General features: G+C 39.3%; 1 long non-coding RNA gene across 1 annotated transcript in view; it reads right to left on the reverse strand.

The window, feature by feature from the left end:
- Positions 1-8,852: 8,852 nt before the first annotated feature.
- The window catches only part of LOC125485783, an 84,899-nt gene continuing 72,943 nt past the window's right edge, over positions 8,853-20,808 (reverse strand). Inside the window, exon 3 of the long non-coding RNA XR_007264486.1 lies at positions 8,853-9,043. This is a non-coding gene — a long non-coding RNA (uncharacterized LOC125485783). The remainder of the gene's footprint in view (positions 9,044-20,808) is intronic.

Consider the following 20,808-nt stretch of genomic DNA (forward strand, 5'->3'; position numbering starts at 1 on the left):
CTATCATTGTCTCTTTGATGATATGACTATAGGATAAAGACCGTTATTGATCTAAATAAGAGTCAGTACATTCAACTAATACATCATGAAAGCAATCATTTCACTTAAGTGTTTAATCTTTAAGTGCTTAATCTGTTATGTCAGTAAATGTCTCCATTCTGTAAGCAGCTGGAGATTTCCATCAAAATGGTCACTTGATAGGTGATTGTGAAAATGACAGTTTAATAAATCACCCATGTAACACCCATGTAAATCCTATAATGGTTTTACATGAACAGGCCCTCTGAAATTCCTAAAACTCCACACATGAATGCATGGCCACTAATATGTTGCAAAGGAAGGTGAATCATCTTAGATTAAAAATGGAAGAACAGTGTCTGGGGGTGTCGTAGGTTAAAGGGGTTTACATAGCCGAGGAGGAGAAAGGACATGAATGTATTTAAACACAAGAATGAGACTTAAATTAGAGATGTATGGGGTTCAGTGCTGGAGTACTGGGATATAACCTATTTAGGAACAGAAATGAAATTAGCACAGGGCTACAGGAATGGATCAAGCACTGGTTCTTTCTTCGATGAAAAATAAACTTAATCTGACGTGAGTTATCAAGTGGATAAAAACAGGAGGATACAGATTTCTTTGTGGATTGGATGGAGCTATAACACTGGATTATTTTAGCGCAACATATAGAATGTTTTAGTATGTGCAAAAGAACTGATAGGTTTTTGTTTGGATCCAATGTGATCTGTTTCTGGAGAAAATCTCACAGAGCTCACCTGTTTGAAATCATTGACAGTGCTCTCTCTGATTTTCAACTTGTTCATTGGTTGTTACTGAAATGGCTGGGCAGTTTGGAAGTTCACCTGTGTGCATTTAAGTGTTGCCTACAGAAAGTAGTTAGCCAACATAAAAAATGCATAGAACAAGGAAAAATGCAGAACTTTCTTGATTTTATGAAGACATTTGCAGCTGAGTACTTTCTTTGGGAAATTAAATAAGATTGGTGCAGTCTATGTTAATGTACTTATAGAGGAGCTATGCTAATAGACTGAATGAAAATTGTTCAATTTATGATTTATCATGTCCTTGTATTAGAAGCAAGAGGATTAGATTCAGAACACTCAACCTTTTAGAGAACTTGGGTTAGGAAAGGGCAAGTTATGGCTTACTGCATTCCTCTGATAAAATAAGAACACTTTTGGATGATGATTATATATGGTTATGAAGATGTGCGATCTTGAATATTTGAAATAAACACTTTACAAAACAGAACACCCTGGTGTTAATAACTTTAATGTACATTATGTATGTTGTTTTTCTAGAAGGGAAGAAGATGGTTATGAATGTGAGAGTTTCTGATGCTTAAGAGATTAGATAGATTGGTCTAGAGAATCAGAATAATCCAGTCAGTCAGTTAATCTCTGCACCAGAGTGTGAAACAAGGCAGAAAGGAATCAGTTCTCCCCTCCAACTTGCTCATCATAATACATATCAATATGAATTCACAAAGAGTATTATACATCTTCCGTTATAGTTACAAATATTCTGCCCTTTTCATTGTTTAATCCACTCACCACCAAGTCTAAATTGTATAACATAATATAATAAATTGAGGAAAGAATTATAATTATAATTATAACCACCCTGCAGACATCTTACCATTTCTCGCTAGTCAATTGTGGCATTACTTTTGGTGATTGACGTTGGAAGTGAACGTCCTCTAGTGTACTTATAACTTTTAATATTTAATGGGTGGGATGTGGATGTCACAGGCTGGGCCGATATCAATTGCATTCTTAAGAGTCACTGGACTCAAAACCTTAACTTTGTTTTCTCTCCACAGATGCTGCCAGACCTGCAGAGTTGCTCCAGACGTTTCTGTTTTTGTTTGTTTCAGATCTCCGCCATCTGCAGTCCTTTGTTTTATTCCTGTTTTGTGGAGCTCTTTCAAGTCTTTAAGAGGTTAACTGTGATGGTCGGGGGGAGGGGGGAAAACAGGAAGCGAGAGTATTTAGGCCAATTGTAAAAGATTACAGTCAAGAATGAAAATTTATTCTGCTAGGAACTATAGAAAGGGTGTTCCCCACTTTCTGAAGGCCTATTGGATGTGAACATGGCCCTGGTGAATGGAGATAACCTTATTAAAAACGATGGGTGGAATCGGTCCTGATGCTGAACAATACATGCTAAAATTTAATAACTTGCCCTTTCCTAGCCCAGGTTCTCTAAAAGGTTGAGTGTTCTGAATCTAATCCTTTTGCTTCCAATACAAGGACACGATAAATCATAAATTGAACAAGAGAAATTTAGGAGAATCATGTCAGAACTCAAATGAAACCTTTCTCGACATTGGGAGCAACAAGTCACATTTTTGAGCTGAGCCAAGCTTCTCACTGTTGTGCGATGAGAAGTCACTTAACAGCGATTATTGCTCATTGTCAGGCTCATAACCACGGAATCTCACCTCATTGCTGTGCAATCCTATTCTACCACCCACCGTATATAAACTAGACAATAAAATCAGAGCGGGTACCTGGTGACTTCAACTTGCTGCTTGCTCCTCCCAACATCCTTTTTGGGCATCCAGTACCAAAGCCACAGGGTACACTCCAGGCAGTGGCCAGGCACACAACACTCCTCCACGGACACTGGCATCTGACACATGCCAGCCTTGCTCTATCACCATGGCACATCTCCGATCCACTTACAACGTACTTCTGCGCTTCAACGCTAAACGTTTGGACCATGCTGGCACCTCTAATTGCAATGCTGCTGCAAGGGCATTTTGCATGCAAGGGGCAGGCACCCATCTCATGGACTGGACCAGGCTGCCTCTCAGGGCTGCTTGCTTGTTTTCTCAGTGCTCACTCTCTTAGCACCTCCGCATGGAAGCTCAGAGCATCCCTTCCTCATCTTGTCTCGTCTTACCTTTTAGCACTTTGTCTCCTCAGCCAGAGTTAACAGTGCACAGCACTTCTGTCTTGCCTTACCTTTTACTGCAAACACAAAGCCAGGAATCTTGTCCTAGTTCTCAGCCATCCTCAGTCAAGGGAGTGGACATGTTGTCATATGGCACTGTCCCACATCAATCTCACACTCACACTATCTGCCAACAGCATGTGCAGCAAACAGACTGCACTCGCATCAAGCAAACAGCATTGTGTCAAAGGTGAAGGGAAGTGGTGCTCAGTTACAGTGAGCCTTCAGTCAAGGAGTCCCAGCACAGTAGGTCAAGGGCAGCCTCCGAAAGCAGTCCCAGGACTTGAGGCGGGTGCGAGGAGCTGAATTTTAAGGTCTCCCTATCCAATTGTGGGCTGTTTCCTCCTGGAGTGAGAGAAAAGCAGGGACCGAGGGAGAGGAACGTGGGCAGCACAGCTGTTGGCATGATGCAGCTAGTGGTGAGGTGTCTCATGTGAGTAAGTAGGAGGAGCAGAGGTGTGAGGGAATTAGGGTGGATGAGAGCAAATGAGGGAAAATGGTGCAGGCAATAGTGAGAGTGGTAGAGCATGAGCCTTGGTGAGAGGTGGGTACAGTAGCAGGGGTAGAGTGAGTGGCACTTACGCTGGCAGAGTGGAGAAAGTCATTGCTACACTGCTGGGTATGCCTCCAGATGGCTGAGAACGCACTTACCTGGTTGGCGACCCCAGACAGGGCTATAGCAGGATCTGGTGTTGTGGCTTCCTCTGCCAGTCTTGAAGGAAGAGGATGTCCTTCCCCCACACCACCCTGTCCAGCAGGATCTCCAGGTGTTTGCCAGCACCAATTTCCTCTTATCTGCCACATCCAGGGCAAACTGTGCAGGCCAGCTGTGGGCAGACAGTGCTTGTCTGGATCCACAATGGCCTTTTACAGATGGTACAAGTGCCAGGGATCAGTGGTGAGTACATTTAATAATGACAAGTGGGAGAACTAGGCTTGCAGCGGATGAGAGGGGTGCCGTGGATGCATGGTAAGTAGTTAATGAGGCAAGTATAAAGTGATGGTGTGAGAAAACTTGCTCGACCTCAAGGAGAGGGACCCCCTCACAATGAAACTTAATGAAAATTAGACTTAGCCAGAAAATGGTAAAAATTAGTGTTGTATATTAGTTTATGAAGGATTAATTTCCTACAGGCTATTATGCATTTTCTAATGAACAAGATGGTTCATATGAACCAGGTCTAGAGAAATGACTAAGGATATTTGTGGTAGTTCCATTTCTTCTGATAGTTCGCTGCGGATTTTAGCACATTCACTAATCTGTATAACCTAAAGGCATAAGGCTCTGTTAAAATACTGTGCAAAGGAAGTCAATGTGAGTGTCTTAAACACCGCAGTGCTGGAAAAAATTAAACTCACTTGCAAATTCTGTTATATGTAATCAAGTTAGTTCCAGAATAATGTAGGTTTTAACAACATTTTATTTTCATTTGTTATTGTCAACAGAGCATACTTCGATAATATGCACTTTATAGTTTATCACAATCCATTAGCTCCACACTGACAAAGTTATCTACCAGAAACAAAGATGTCAATTTATATAGCTACCTGTTTTTCCACATATTGTGCATTACAGGACGCCAGCATTATGGAGTGCCATATTGACCAGTACAACATGGACAGATGTCAAGTATTTGCAACCACCTGTTTAAATCAGAAAAAATGTATTAAAAGGTTCCTTGGAGAACAGTATTGAATTGGTTCATATCTCAGGTTTGTGTATGTTAATAAATATATTTGCGCCACATACAGTAAGCTCATTGCTTTGCATTCATCACTTCTCAATCAGTAGACTTAAAGTCAGTTGTAAATGCAAAATGACTTATAGATTTAATTCTCAGAAGTCTTTCGATATTCAATTAGGTACACATCAACTATTTGTAAAAGTCTGTGAACAAGATTAACAGTTGCACCCATCTGTGTGAGAAAATGTCTAACTATACAAATTTTCAACAGCTTCACTTTAATAATGAAATAATTGGGATCTCAGGAGACTTATGCACAATAAATGTACTTGCACTGAGGAAATAATTGGAATGAATGCTTCTAAAGATTTGCTTTTACAAGTTTCAGCACAGAGGTTTTTTAACCAGAAATGTATATCGGAAATTGACAGGCTGTATATAGCCAAATCTTAAAAAACTCAGGGATTTCAGGTTTCAGGAAGAGGTGCACCTAACATTCTCTTGTTGATTGCCAGTGGGTAAAGCTTGATTTCTGCAGCGCACACTCATAAAATAGCCATTTAGTACTTTGCACTTGAAGAGAGTTTGTAAATCATGATTCAAGAGATTTAAAAATAAATGTTTTCCAGAACTGTAATGAGAACTGGATTTTTTCAGAAAGTAAGGAAAGATCAGGTCAATGAACCATTAAAAAAAAAATTATTGTAGCTTTAATGTTGATTGTACAAGCTGGATCCAAACAAAGTTTATTTCCAATGATTTGAATTATAGGATGTGTAATTTAGAGATTTAGCTATTTAAAAAGAATAAATAATAGATCTCACTCGATAAAAGCATACTGCAGATCAATCCTCAAAGCCTTCCTAAAATTGCATCAATAAATTAACTGCAGAAATTTGTATAAACTTACAAAGTTCTTTCCTGCTTTCAGTAGTCTCTCATCTGCCTTCTATACCTTTCAGGTTGCTGTCAGAAAATGATGGGATCTGAATGGGGGAGTGATCTATTCCTTTTTAATTGCACATCATTCTGTTTTCTACTAAATGATTGAATCAAAATTGACTCTTAAAGATGCAGCATTACAATAATGCATTTTATCTTTCTAGATTGGTCATAAACCAATGTTGTGCCTTTTTCAGAAGTCATATGCAAACTGTGACTATCTCACCTTTGCTCTAGTTTAAAATAGTGCAGGAGCTTTACATTTTGTTTTGTATTTATGGCCATGAGGTGAATTCGTCGTGGTGAAGATAAATGTTTCTATGTTTAAAATCCATTGTTAACATTAAGCATTTCTTGGTCAGAAAAGAGATCATGCTGTATTTGTTCCCTAACTCTAAGGTAAGTAAAACATCTGTGTCATGCTATTATGATATTACCATCCCAAATCCCACCAGTGAACTAACTTCAATCTCCATCAGTGTGACAGCTCCAATTTCAATAAAAACTGTGCTTAGTTCTTTGTGCAGCAAGACTCTATGTCAAATAAAAAGCTTGGTTATGAACATGTGGTCTCCAGAACTTCAGGTGAAGCTGCTGCAGCCATCTTACACAGGGATTTGCTTTTAGATGTGCCTTTGTAAGATTCGAAAGCGAAATATAGTGACCTAAACCCCAAGGGTCTTTATATATCTCTGAAGGTTCCATCTTCCTTCCACCTAATTTTTTTTCATTGAAATAGTAATGAAAGAACTGATCAGACATTAATGGTGAATTTTGATGTTTGATAATTATATAATGGAGCCCAGGTCTGCTATCATCTCCCACAGTATTCAACAGTTTGCTCACTTAAAAAAATACTTTACATTTATTACAGGTCAAGAAAATAAATATATTATTGATTTTATTGATAATACAGTAATACTATTTGTAAATTGTTTTAGTGCAATAAAGGATCCTTTATAGAGTTGCTGGAGTATAACATATTTCTTACTGGGATTGTTCATGTTGAAGCAATAAAATTTCTGGTTTAAATAATTTATCACAGGTGAATCTCCTAACACAGAAAGATGCCATTCAGGTGATTCAATCTGTGCTGGCATTCTGAAAGAACGATCCAATTAGTGCCACTCCCCTGCTCTTTCCCCTCAACCCTGCATTTGTTTCTTTTCAAGTATATGCCCAATATCCTTTTGTTGGTTATTATTGAATCTACTCCACCCTGTTCCTCTGAAACAGATAAAGAGGCAGTGAGATATAGAACTGGATCTTAATACAATTATAAGTTTTTACCTGTAGAGATACATGTCAACAACCAATTGCCGTCAAATACAGAAAGATCAGTTTGCATCTGCTCCTATATAATTATTTTTAATTGACCTGTTTGGACCTGTGTTGATGCCCCTAGTCCAGAGGTAGGGACACTACAACTGCACCAGAAAGGCCCTTTCTGAGTTAGTACCTACAACCAAAAAACAATTGGACACCAAATTAATATACATTTAACATCTTCACAAACTTGCTACTTGAAAGAAATTTCCATATCACCCCCTCTCTGATTCTTCTCTCAAATAATTTAAATCTCTGTCTTCTGTTTACTGCAATCCCAGTCAGTGGAAATGGCTTCGCTGTATTTACGCTAACAAATTCCTATTAAATCGCCCTATAAACGTCTCTGCTCTGAGAAAGATCCGAGCAAATCTGCTCTTTTTAGATGGTATCCCATATTATATCCTTAAATTAGTTCTTTGTAGAGTCTCAGCGCACTATAAAAATCTGCTCTCAGCTGCTGACCCACTTCACATTCCTATAGAGATGAAGGGAAACAGTGCTCACAGACAACTGCTGACTTCAGAGATGTCCACTCATTGTTAGCCCTAGCCAGCTTTCCACACAAAGACCCAGTCATCAATTTTATAGATTCTCAACCTTAACAACAACTTTTTTAAAATATCCAACTTATATTATGCATAACAATAAATTGAAAGAAGTGTTTCAAATACACATTGAATCTTGGGAGTTAAAGCATGGAACAGCATTCATCAGTGTTACGATGGTACAGCAATTACGGCATTGCATCGGCATTAAATGGTCATATAAGTGTGGATGAGGCCAAACTAGCTCCTGAATAAGTCACAGACATTGTCCTCAAAAGAACTTGAACTGCCTTGCTCTGATATTATCCTAAATTTGGAGTCAGGTTTAATTTACACAAGAACTATGATGCTGATGTAATACAAGCCCCTTGACCCCATCACAAAGCTGGCACTAGGCATGCATCTGAAATTAATAAAGCTGCTCTATAAATTCCAGAACTAATGGGACTAGGCTTTGAAGAAAAGTTGACCCTGGGTCATTTCTCTTGTAAGGATAAAGCCATGGTATGATTTGATGGAAGGCTTAAAATCTGAGTAGGATCTACAGAATGTAAATTCAGCTAATGGTTTGCATCACATTGAAGTGATCGCTCAATTTATGAGAAATACAAAAGTAAAATTTGGGCAATGACTTTTTGTAAATGGGTATCAACATGTGTAACATGCTGCCAACAAGAGTGGAACAAGGAACTATGACGAGGGTCACAACATGATAGAACAAGGTCCTCACAGCAAATACATTTTGAATTATCGTATTTATGAAGACATCTTGTGTGAAATTAGATTGGTAGGGTAATAATTTGCATCTGGAATATTTTACCAATGAAACAGAGTAGTTTTAGAACACTCATGGTGAAAAGGCCACGTTACAATTAGGTTGAAATTCCTCAGTAAGGAGATTTTCTGACATATAAGTGGACATGGGATCAGGTTCTAGTGTTTTACTCTGAGATCATGCAATTAAACTTTTACATAGCTCATGAGACTTAACAGTAGTGCAGAAAACTCACACTGCTGTGGTATATTAGCTAGAAAAGTTTTAAAATAAATACTGAAAAGGAAATATTTACAGGGCTGCAGGTAAAAGGCACACGGGAGTGGCACTAACTAAGTTGTTCTTTGAGAGGGCTAGCATGGAAACAACTGGCAGAATGGCCCTCTTTTTGTGCTTTCGCCATTCTGGGATTCTACAATTCCATTCCTAACAAGACTCAATGAAACTGTTTTTAAAACTTTTCGATTGCATACATTACATTCATCTCCATATTGTAAAGCAAAATAAATCAAATCTGAATTTGCTATGATATGTTGGAACCAACTGTAAAAATATATTTTCAGCTCAGAGTGATTTTACTAGAATCTGTGATGATGGGTCATCTTTTAAAATCTTGCAGTCTGAATGGTCGCAAGAAAAGGAACTCATTCTTGCATGAGTTCTGGTTCCAGAAGGCACAGTCATGGTAACTGAGGACACTTAAAGCAGTGGAAGTGATTTTTTTCTTGAAGCTGTTGATGAAGTCAGACATCAGTAGAGTGTCAGCACGTACAAAATAGACTCGACTACTGAAAAACAAAAAGAGAAAGACAGCTATTGAGACACACATTTGAATAATAGTTGCTGTGTGCGTATTTTGAGGAAATCCAAAGCTGGCACTGCCTTTGTCAACCAAACTAAAGGAAAGATACAAAAACAGAAAGTGCTCGAGAAACTCAGCAGGTATGGCAGCATCTGTGTAGAGAGAAACAGTTAGCATTTTGAGTCCAGTGACCTTTTGTAGAATGGAGATATGGTGAAATGCTGATAATGGGGAGGGGTGGGAGTGGGTGTTTGGGGGAGAAGAGTGAGTCAAATACATGGACACAGTGCCGAGAGAGAAAAAGAGATAAAAAGGGAAGCAGACAAAGAGATTGCTGATGATAGGGTAGGAGAGCGGGAAATGCTGAATGGGTGCAAATAGGAAGTGGGAGCAACCACAGAGAACAGGTTCTGGGAGTGGGGGACAAACATGGAGGAAGGTGTTCATGCTCTGAAACTGTTAATGTCAGTATTGAGTCCTGAAGGCTATAAGATATCTAGGTTCTTCCAGCTTGCATTGAACCTTGCTGAGCACTGTAGCAGACCTGAGACAGAAATGTTGCCATGGCAACACGGTGATGTGTGAAGTGCCAGGCAACTGGAAGCTTAGGGCAAGTTTTACAGACAGAGCAGAAGTGTTCCATAAATTGGTCACATTTACTATCCAATGCCACCAAAATAACTTTTATGGGCTTTTTTTTTGCTTTATGTTATGCTTGCAGTAGATATATAACCTTAAAGATGAAGTTCAAGTGCCTCCCAGTTTTCCAGAAAGTTCCCATCTCCCTACCATGCCACATCCAACTTTCCAGCGTCCTTGAAAAATTGTTCTACTCAGTGTGAATCAACTTCTACCCACAAGGCCTACTTCGGCAACACTTTTGTTTCGTAAATCTCCAAAAGTCCCACCTCTTCAAACAGAAAACGATTTCTCACACATACGCTGCTTGGTTGCTAACACAAATACAGTCTTTTCCTTTGCTTTACAAAGCAGTAGCCATTTCTTTCTCTCTCCGTTTTTCTGTGTCTCTGTCTCATAAAGCAACTGTCCCTGTCATTTGTATTTCAAAAGGAATCCATTACAGATCACATGCGTCTGTCTCCGGGCAAAATTAGCCTAATCACCATCTTCTGCTCCAGAAGATTCTATTTTATCTTAAATTGAAGGACACAGTTTAAACATAAGCATTTTATGAAGCTGAAAGTCATGATTGCAAACTGTTTATTACTAATTGTTCCAAAGATATCTGCAGTAACCATTGAATTGTTGCTATCTTTGATGAACTTCAAAATAGTTATTGTACATGCAAAAACTAGAAATCATGATCAAGGATATACATTTGGTTGTTTGACAAAGGAACCTTGAAGCTGATTGACATGAGGTGGCATGACATAAATTACTTGTCATCACTGCCTGTTGGTTTCCCTCAGGGGAGTTACAGTTCTGTAAAAATGACAAGAGAGTATGAAAGTGCAAAGGATGTTGCCTTGTAGCAGCTTCTGCACTTGGCTACTGTCCTCTAATATTCCACACTAATCACTCTCATCAGACATTGCAGCTTGTTGCAGTATCCTCAGGCAATGAGTGTCTCTGTAACTGAGGACAGCAAAATGAAAGATCTCTGCAAAACAAGAATGATCCAACAATTCTATTGTGGCCAACAATACATGATCGATTCAGATGAAAATAACACTTGCAACTACTTGACCTCTTTCGTTCAGAATACAAGGCCTGTCACCTTTCCAATGTAGCATCCAAACATATCCAGAATCAATCTAATGCCCTGGTCATCAACTGCCCAAGCAGGTGAACTATTCTAGACACAGCTTCCTCTTTGTGTAAGGGAATAGTTTGTGACTGTTGTCCTAAACCTCCCCTTCCTTTCATAGTTCTCAATCAGTGGATGTTGTCCTGCCGTTTGCAAGTATCCAAAAGTAGTTTAGGTTCACTTCTCTGTTCTGCTGAATGTCTTGCATATTCCGATTAAATTCACTTGATACAAAAAAGCCACGTTACCCATCGAGCTGGTGAGCTCTCTATACAGCAAACCGGTGAGTCTAAATGCCCTGCTCAATACCTGAGGCTCTGCAAGTTTATATTCATCGAGTGTCTGTTCAATTTGTTTTTGAAATGATTGATCATCTCTTTTTCCACCATGGCAAGCCAGCAGCAGCATTCCCTCTAATTTTCTTACTGACTGTGTGGGCCTCTGAGGCCCGTGTGTGGCAATCAGAAGCAACGCAACAATCAGTGTGCTGATGCTGATCGCCATGTGTGGAATATCGAAACGGCTGTGCGTGCAACTCAGAGGGAACACTGACCACCAGCAATACTAAACAAACCAGAGTGTCATCACTAAGGATGTCCTCAGAATACCGATTGAACAAGGATGTCTCATTTGGAACTTTTCAATCCTCTGGCACCTCCCATGTGTCTAGGGAAGATTATGGAGAGCCCTTCCATGATCTCCACCCTCACTTCCTTCGTAACCTGGGTTGAGAGCCAGTCAATCAGTAACCTTATTTAATTTAAGCACAGTTAGGCTTTCCATTATATCCTGTCTATCAATTTTCATTCCACCCTTTACAGCCATAAACTCCACACATCTGCTGATATTTTGTAGCCATTCTCTTTTTAAATGAGCACCAACACAAAATACTCACTAAACATCTTAGCCTTCTTAATCATCTGTTTCCATTGATGTTGGTCAAGGAACAAATATTGTCTCTGACAAAATTTGCAGGCAGGAAGACGGTGCTAATGAACCAGTTAGATGGGCAGAAAAGTGGCAAATGGATTTCAGACTGCAGAACAGCGAGATAATACATTTGAGGAGGGGAAACAAAACATGGAAATAAAGAACAATGGATAACATTTTGAAATTGTAGAGGAACAGAGAGACTTTGGATCCCTGAAGGTGGTAGGACAGGTGGATAAGGTAGTTAAGAAGATGGATGATATACTTTCCCTTATCAGTAAAATTCTAGAGTATAAAGGGGGCAGAGAGTTTATGTTAGAATAATATAACACGCGAGTATGGTGACAACTGAAACATGGCTTGCTGGGACCTGCACTGAGGGGGTGTATCACGGCCCAGTAACCTGAGCCTGGGGTTCTAGGGGGAGCTCTCCTACTCAGGTCAGGGGCCAGGGCCCTGAGCCAACAGCAACACTAGAACGTGGGATTACTGATCCTACCCCTACTGACTCCATTTGTGGTCACGCATTCCTGGAATGATGTGATCGCATCAGAGACAGGACAAGAGATTTACAAGGATATTGTCAGAAGGTATGAAGAAAAAAGGGTAGGCTGGGGTTGTTTTCTTTGGAATAGCAGAGGCCATAAGGAAATTTATCTCAATTTAATAAAATGAGGGGCTTGGACCAAGTGGATACATAGGATCTATTTACCCTAGCAAAGAGAGCATTTACAAAGGGACAAAATTACAGTAATTGGTGGAGGGGGTTGAAGAGAAATGTTTTCACACAAAGTGTTGTGGGGGTCTGGGACTACCTGATCCAGGGAGCTTCAAGTAAGAGCGGCCTGCCCCAGACAAACTGGAATTGTGGTATCAGACTGATGGATCTTCATAAAATCCATCTTTTCCTTTCTTTCAGCTTTCAGTCATCCTTCCTAAACACACTTCTGGCTTCGTATTAGAGCCTCAGGTAGAAATTGGGTACATTTGTCTTTAAAATATCCCAATATATAAATGCAGGTTGTTATCTGTTTGAATGTTGCCAGTGGCCATTTACGTACGCACGTGAAAAGTCAGTTAGCATTCCAACCCAATACTTATTCAATATTTGAGAAACTACAGTATATTTAACCATGCCCCTTATTCTGTTGGCTATCCTACTTCATAGGTATCTCTTGTTTATACATTGCAGGATATATCATGCAGGAAATCATCAAATTTGTCTCATGTGGGGATGACATTAAAATCTGAGATTCACTTTCAATGACAAGAAATCCTGTGAAGTAACTTCTGTTTGCTGAACTGTTGATAATATCCTTTGGAGCTCACTGCTGTCAGTAACTATTCATTTATGTAAGTGGTTGTTATTAGTCAATCCTTTGGGAATGAGGATAACTTGCTTGCACTCTGGTTTGATGGGTTCTGAGATCATTGTTGAGTTCAATGCACAATCTGGGAGGTTGAGGGGTGACCTCATAGGCGTTTGTAAAATCACGTGCAGCACAGATAAGGTGAATAGCCTTATATCTTTTCCCCGAGGGTGGGGGAGTTCAAAAATAGGATGCATATTGTCAAGGTGAGAAGAGAAAGTTTTAAAAAGGACACAAGGGGCGACATTTTTACACAGAGAATGATTCATGTGTGGAATGAACTGCCAGAGGAAGTGGTGGGTGCAGGTACAGTTACAACATTTAAAAGATATTTGGTTAAGTACATGAGTAGGAAAGGTTTGGAGGGATATGGGCCAAATGCAGGCAAGTGGGACTAGTATAGTTTAGAAACATGGTCGGCATGGACTGGTTGGACCAAAGAATCTGTTTCTGTGCTGAATGACTCTATAACTCTACAACAACAAGGTTTTTTTTATTTTCTGTTTCGACAGATCTGCAGGATACTTGGCTAAGCTGGGTGTGTAAGCGGTTGCTCTAGAGAAGGTGAAAAGGTAGTTCAGAATTGCTAAAATACTTTTAGCTCAGTGTAAAGAATTTAGTAAAGGTTTCAGATCAAAGATGCTTGGTTAAAATCCTGAAAGGGTAATTCAAGGCTGAATACATTTAAGCTTGGTTGAACGATGAATTAAAGGAGAGACTATCAGATCTTCAATACAATCAAACCCTGTGTAGGATCCAGAAGAGATTTTTCTCTATTGTTTCAGTGTTGGAATGGGATGTGTTTGGCTTTAATGAGCTTCTATTTTTATTGCATGTTTCAAAATCTTTAAATTTGTGTTATTTGAAAATAGTTTGACTTATTCTCTTTTATCTTTATTTGGTTTTCATGATAAACTTCTGTTCTATTGTTAAAACCAAATCTGCAACATTGTGTGTTTATGTTTCTGAGAGAGACTACCCTCATTAAAACAAAAACAAAAAATCTATTAAGTCATATTTCAGTCTGGGATCTGATCTGTCCAGTAATAATATCAGCTGGGATTATAACATGTGCCACACAAATGTCGTGGGTATAAAGCCGTACTCCCAGCTGTAGACTCAGGTTTCTCTCCACAGCACAGCCCGCAGTCCAACATATAATTAGAAACAATTTGTCCTTTTCCTTTTCCAAAAACAAAAATTTTGTCCTTATCTGACATCTGAAATCATTGCATCCCTTTTTGCTGCACCAGATGATGAATCTTCTCTGATGCATTTACGGAGAATTAATAAACTAACATAGCCAATTATTCAATAAAATCCTTGGCAAATCAGTCTAAAAGAGCAGTGTGGGAATATTTAAATCAAGAATCAGACCACCCAGGTTGTAAACAGGGAAAATAAATTTAACATGAACACTAAATTTGACTCCTTCATCTCATTTCAATTTGGAGAAAAAACTGATTAAGATTAAAGTAACTATTTCACACACTGTGCATTGATAGGTTTTTCCACATTAGCCTGTGGTAAATGTTAATTTGACAGAAGAGATGAATTTCACACTTCGTCTCAGTCACTTTGTCCCATAAAATGTGACACAATACACTTTATTTCAGTAATGAATCTGACAAAAGTTATTTTTGCACATTGGAATGCAGATAATATTGCTGTATTCAGTTTGCAAAAGTGTTCTGAAACCAACTGTTTCATTTGTAAAGTAGCAGTCTGGCCCAGTGTGAATAAAAGGGGCCATTTCCCATCCTCACACTGACCACCCCCACCAATCAGTGACCCCAACTAACTAATGCACATTTCAGAAATTTGACAAACTCATTTCCAATTCAAACTATTGGGATGAAAAGTAAGGCTGATCCTGACAGAAGAAAATCTAAATATCTTGCTTCAAATATAATGTTGTGCATCTTATTTGCTCCAGCAGGCAGTGACCCTCTACCAGAGGCATCAGTTGTGCAAAGTAACTCACTCGACAGAGTGTAAGTCAGATGTGCGATTTGCCTTTGAGAGTTTGCATACTGTAGCGGTCAGCATAGTTCAACCTAGTGGCCCTCACCCAATTTCCAGAATACAACAAGGACTTTGAGGAAATTATTCTCAATTCCTATATATTGTGGACCAGGTACCTTCTGCACAAGGCTTTGGTTTCCTCAATGCAGAAAAGAGCCCTTTATGATATGACAATGAACGAACTGGAAGTTAGTGCAGGTTTCAAATGCTGCTGCAGTTGTTGTGTGTCAGACTGGCTAGTTGGGGTGTGCAGAACAAGGTGTGTTTGAGCCGGACAGGGCAATCTGTTTGAAGGGACACCAGTGTATTAGAAGCACATTAAAAAATGAACTCGTACTCTGCTTTTTCCTCCATTGGGTTTATTCTTGATCTAGGATTTTGCAATGTGATTTATCTTGGCAACAACCAAAATTGTGAAGATAGGAATTCAAATCAGAATTCTTCCCTGTTATGTACGAAGAGGAACAGTGAAGGTGAAATGGAGGATGGCAGGACGTTTGATTGCGTCAAAGATTACTTTGTCTTCCTTACCCATCCAGTCATGTGTTTTGACCCAAGTTATTGAAAACTTCCATGGCAGGTTCTGTTTCAGCAAAGGAGGAGTGAGCAGTGTGCACCATCTACAAAATCCACTGCAGAAACTTGCTAAGATTCCTCCAACAGCACCTTACAAACCCGCAGCCTCTACCACCTACCATGGACAGCAGTGGCAGATTGCTGGAAATATCACCCCCTGCCTGTTTTCTTCCATCGCACATTCCTGACTTGGAATGTCCCTGTTCCTTTAATGATCCCAGGTCATAATCATGGAATTCCCTTCCTAACAGCTGTAGGTGTACCTACGCAACATGAATTTGGGATCTTGTGGCACAGTGGCAGTGTCCCTACCTCTTGGCCAGAAGTCTTGGGTTCAAGTTCCGCCTGTTCCAGAGCTGTGTCATAATATCTGAGAGTGGATGATTTGAAAATATCTACACAACGTGATTACAGCGATTTAAGAAGGTTGACTAAGGGTCAAAATAGTTTAATTTTTCCAAAGGCCCCTCTCTTGAGGGTTTTCACAGGCCTTTTGATTTTCAGGGGCTACGTTTAAATTCTTAATAATGCCTTCATCAGATGAAAATGTCACATAGTTCTTTTATAATGTGGTTTGATGCCACACTATGAGCTTGGCTTCAAGACAAACTGGTCAAAAAGTAGGCAAAGTCAAGAACTGTCTTCAAGCCTGGGCTTCAGTCATGTTATTTATTATGTATTAATAATAGATATTGGTATACATAATAATCATAGATATGTCAGACTCTGATCTATTATTGTATTACGTTAGGTCTAATCTACTTCATATGTTCATGTTTATGCATTCCTGTGAGTCTCCCTAAAGTTCTAGTCTAGTGTAGTTTGGTCTGGTATAGATCGTTAACTCCTCCCACATTGCACGATTTATGCTCAGTGATGTGCAGCTCCATGACACCATTGCAAGGTTGTCCCAGGGTCCTAAAGCTCTGGAACAACATGTTCCCCCCAAGCTTTTGTCTCCTGTTATACACAGTAGTTAACAGTTAAATATACATCCTCTAATGAGTAACTGAATACTTCTTTTTGCAATATTTACCATACATTTTTCCTCATCTCTTCTAACCCTCTCCAAGTCTTTGATTTGATGCATCTGTTTTGATGGGTGGATCAGGGAAGTCTATGCCTAGGCAGTGAAATAGGATATAAAGTTGATGATTTTATGTTTTGTCTATATCAGAGATTCAATTGATCGAGCAGTCTGACTAGGTGCCTCAAATAGGTAGTATGAGGCAAGGAATCCATCAGAGGGATTCGTGCTTCACTGCACACCACCAATGATGTCTGACTATATTCTAGTTGAGCAGGTAGTTCATATGGTTAAATTGGTAATTGGTTAGGCTGGAACACTGAGATGAGGTGATGGTAGTTGCAAAGGATAAAGCTTTCATTTGTGTCTAAACGGTACAATCAGTGGTACTAGGCAGTTGTTCCTTAACTGTGCTTTCTTATGAAGGTTCATTTACCAGGCCTGTTGTCCATGTTCCAATGTAGGCAACATTTAGGTGCAGTAATGTTTATCATTGTTCAACACTTAGGGTCATGCTTACAGGCTTAATGAAGAAGTTCCGCACAGTGGTCACACAATCTGTGTTTGGTCTCCGTAATATAGTTAAGACCCCATTTTGAGCAGTGAAGACAGTACACTGGACTGAAAGAAGCACATGTGAATTGCTGTGTCACCTCCAGGGAATGCATTAACTTTGGACGGTGTAGAAGGAAGATGTAGAAGGGCAAATCTCCTATACTTGCATGGAAAGGTGTCATGGGAAGGGTACATGGGAGTGAGAGCGATTGAGGATTGGACTTGATTGAGGACTGGAGCAAGGTGACAAGAAGGAAATGGTTGCTTTGGAATGTGGAAAAAGGTACTGCAGGAGAAGACATGATTGGTAGTGACACCGCTCCATTCACAGAATTAGTAATTGGGTCTTTCACAAGTAAATTTACAGCCTTCCGGAATCAACACTGAGTTTAACAATTTCAGACTATAATCACTGTTCCAGTTTGTTTCCCTTTTTGTCAGAAGCATACTTGCTGTAGACACATCTTTTGTTTCTCTGGTTTTTTTTGTTATTCCATCACCCTTCCCTTTGGCTTTTGAAAAACTACTTTGTTGGTCATTTAACCCCTCCTGTCTTCTAGCCCATTACAGACTTTCCTTTTGCCTTGTCCCATCCACCCCTTGGTCTAGACTTATTACATCTTAAACTTCTTTCAATTCTGTTATTGACCTGAAATGTTAGTTCAATTTCTCTCTGCAGATGCTGCCATAAGCTGAGGACGACTTTTTCATTGAGTAAGTGTCACTTCACCTTTCAGACGGCTAAAAACCTGATAACAGAACTATATTCTGATAAATGTAATCACAGTTTGACTGATATTGACAGCTGTCTTAAAGCATTGTGGGTGATTCTTCCTTGCTCGACTGGGGATGGATGTCGAGTATGGGGCCTGTAACAAACACCCCTGCTCATACATACTTCTGTAACTTTAACAAGACTCATTATTGTGTGGCTCTAAGAATGAGTGGCATTAATTGAGCAGACGTCTGTGAGCAAATTGCCACCCGTGCCAAATGTATTGGACGACACTGATTCAGAGTGATCAATGCGGTGTAGCCTAAAAATGAAGGAGGAGCGCTCTGAAAGCTTGTGATTTCAAATAAACCTGTTGGACTATAACCTGGTGTTGTGTGACTTCTGACCTTGTCCAGCCCAATCCAACACCGGCACCTCCACATCAAAATTTGTAATTCACTCTGAAGACTTTGCTACATCTCTCTACCTTTCTTCAAAATGCTCTTAAAATATGTGCCTTTCAGCAAAGCTTGTTACCCAGATTATTATTTTGACTATTTCAGTGCTTTGGTATTGAATTTTCTCTGAAATTGCTCCTTTGAAGCATTAAGGATTATTTTACTACATCAAGGCATCATGTAAATGTAAAATGTTGATAACAGGTCAGATAAATAATTCCCATTGGAAAGAACTTCACATTGATCTTTCATCGGCTTGCTTTAAGTGCACATTCACACAATGATTGTTATTATTTTAAATATTTAATTTGCAAACTTGATAAAAAGTTAAAATTTAAAACAGTTTGTTTCAGTTATTCAGTACTTTTTTGGGAATGAATGAAGTCTGTGACACATTTGAATGGGGTGAGCTTTATGGAAGAGGAAAACAACAAGAAAGTACCCTGACTGATTTACTAACTGATCATTTGTAATTGTAGAAAACATTCGAACCTCTTGTGCTGCTTCCTGCACTATTTGAAAATTTCTCACTTATACCTTTAATTCTTTAGTAACAAAAGAAGTGAACAATCGATGGCAGTATAATAATGAAAGTGGAATATTAAACCACATACATAATACAAACAGGTTGGGAAAGGAAGCTTGGAAATTTACAGGGGAAAGTGATACGGCAAATTTCTTTTTTCTTCAACATCATAAATGTTTAATTCTGTTTGCAAAAGTATTTAAAAATGCATGGGTTCATAATGTGCAGTGTATAATATGTACATATCGTGTGCACTTTTATTAGAATAGTCTGGTGTTTTTCAATTTTATCATGCATAACCAATCTGACATTAAACACAAACTGGCTAAAATTTGCTCAAAGCAGCTATTGGATAAAAAAATGGGTAAGGAACCATAAATCATAATTGATTGGCACTCCATCCACCACCTTAAACATTCAATCCCATTACACCAACGCACAGCGGCTGCAGTATGTATCACATACTGCAGTAACCCACCCAGGTTCCTTTGATAGCACCTTCTAAATCTACCACCTTAAAGCACAAGGGCATTAGATACACAGGAATACCACCATTTGTAAGGTCCACTCCAAGCCACTCACCATCCTAACTTGAAAGGATATTGCCATTCCTTTAATGTCACAGGATCAATATCCTGGAACTCCCTTCCAACAGCACTGTGGGGGTACCTACACCATATGGCCTGCAGCAGTTCAAGAGGCAGTCTACCACCACCTTCTCAAGGCCAATTAGGAGCTATAAATGCTGACAGAGCCAGCAACATTCACATTCTGTGAAAAAAAAAATTAAAACTTTGAATTTAGAGCTATTGATGCACAGACGTATGCAATAGTAGTGCAAGCCAGGAATTCAGAGCCCCAAGGTATCTTATTTGGAGCAATCTGAATGGATTGAATATTGTGCATGCTCTGTATCAGACAGAATCAATCTCTGTCCCAGATTACCGCCTCCTGCACTTCAGATACAATGACTGCAAAAGTATTACTTCATCAGGTTGAGCTTTAGGAAAGTGGTGATTGTACAGCTGTGTCATCTCCTTCAGGAATAACTCCATCCAATGTCAAACAGAAGGGGTATGCTGTCAATGATCATAATGTGGCAGCAGCACACAATTCTGTCAAAATACACTTGCATCAAAAGTAGGTAAAACATGGGTCAATCAATGAAGCACATTTAACCATGAGGATGAATAACATGCATTACTGGTACATTGATGCGACACCTGAAATGCCTGGACACAATGGAATACAGTATATAGTGTTCAGGAGCACAGCCATCTGCTTCACGCTCCATTGGCAAAGAGCCGTAATTAAACATGAAGAATAGGTCAATATGGATTTGAGGCAGAACACCTGGCAACATTGAACGCTGTGACTTCCTGCCTCCATGTTCTGTTGATCTAATAACCTTAGTGTGTAAATGCAAACAGGACTGTCACAATTATTTGAGAATGTAAGGCCCTATCCCATATAGTGTGAAGCTGGATGTGCTAGCTGCTCAGAAAATTACACCAGGTTATTCTCCAAGATGAGGAGGGATTGCTGCATGTTAGATTTCTTTATTCCTTTGCAGTCCATTAGTATTGATGGAAACATTCCCATTGGTCAAATATTCAAGGCAATTCTCTCCTTTTAAGTGTTCCTTTTCATTTCAGTTTCTCTTTTTATTTTGTTATCTCTGTTCCTCCATGTAGCAAGTTCACTCTTTCTTTCATATTTCCCCTCTACGAGCAACGTCAAATTTTGTGATGAATTCCGCAGAATTCATTCCTTGTATTTGGAACAGAAATGAAATAATGTA

This window comes from Rhincodon typus, chromosome 22 (assembly GCF_021869965.1).
Source record: "Rhincodon typus isolate 14 chromosome 22, sRhiTyp1.1, whole genome shotgun sequence".
In the NCBI taxonomy this organism is placed as follows: Eukaryota; Metazoa; Chordata; class Chondrichthyes; order Orectolobiformes; family Rhincodontidae; genus Rhincodon; species Rhincodon typus.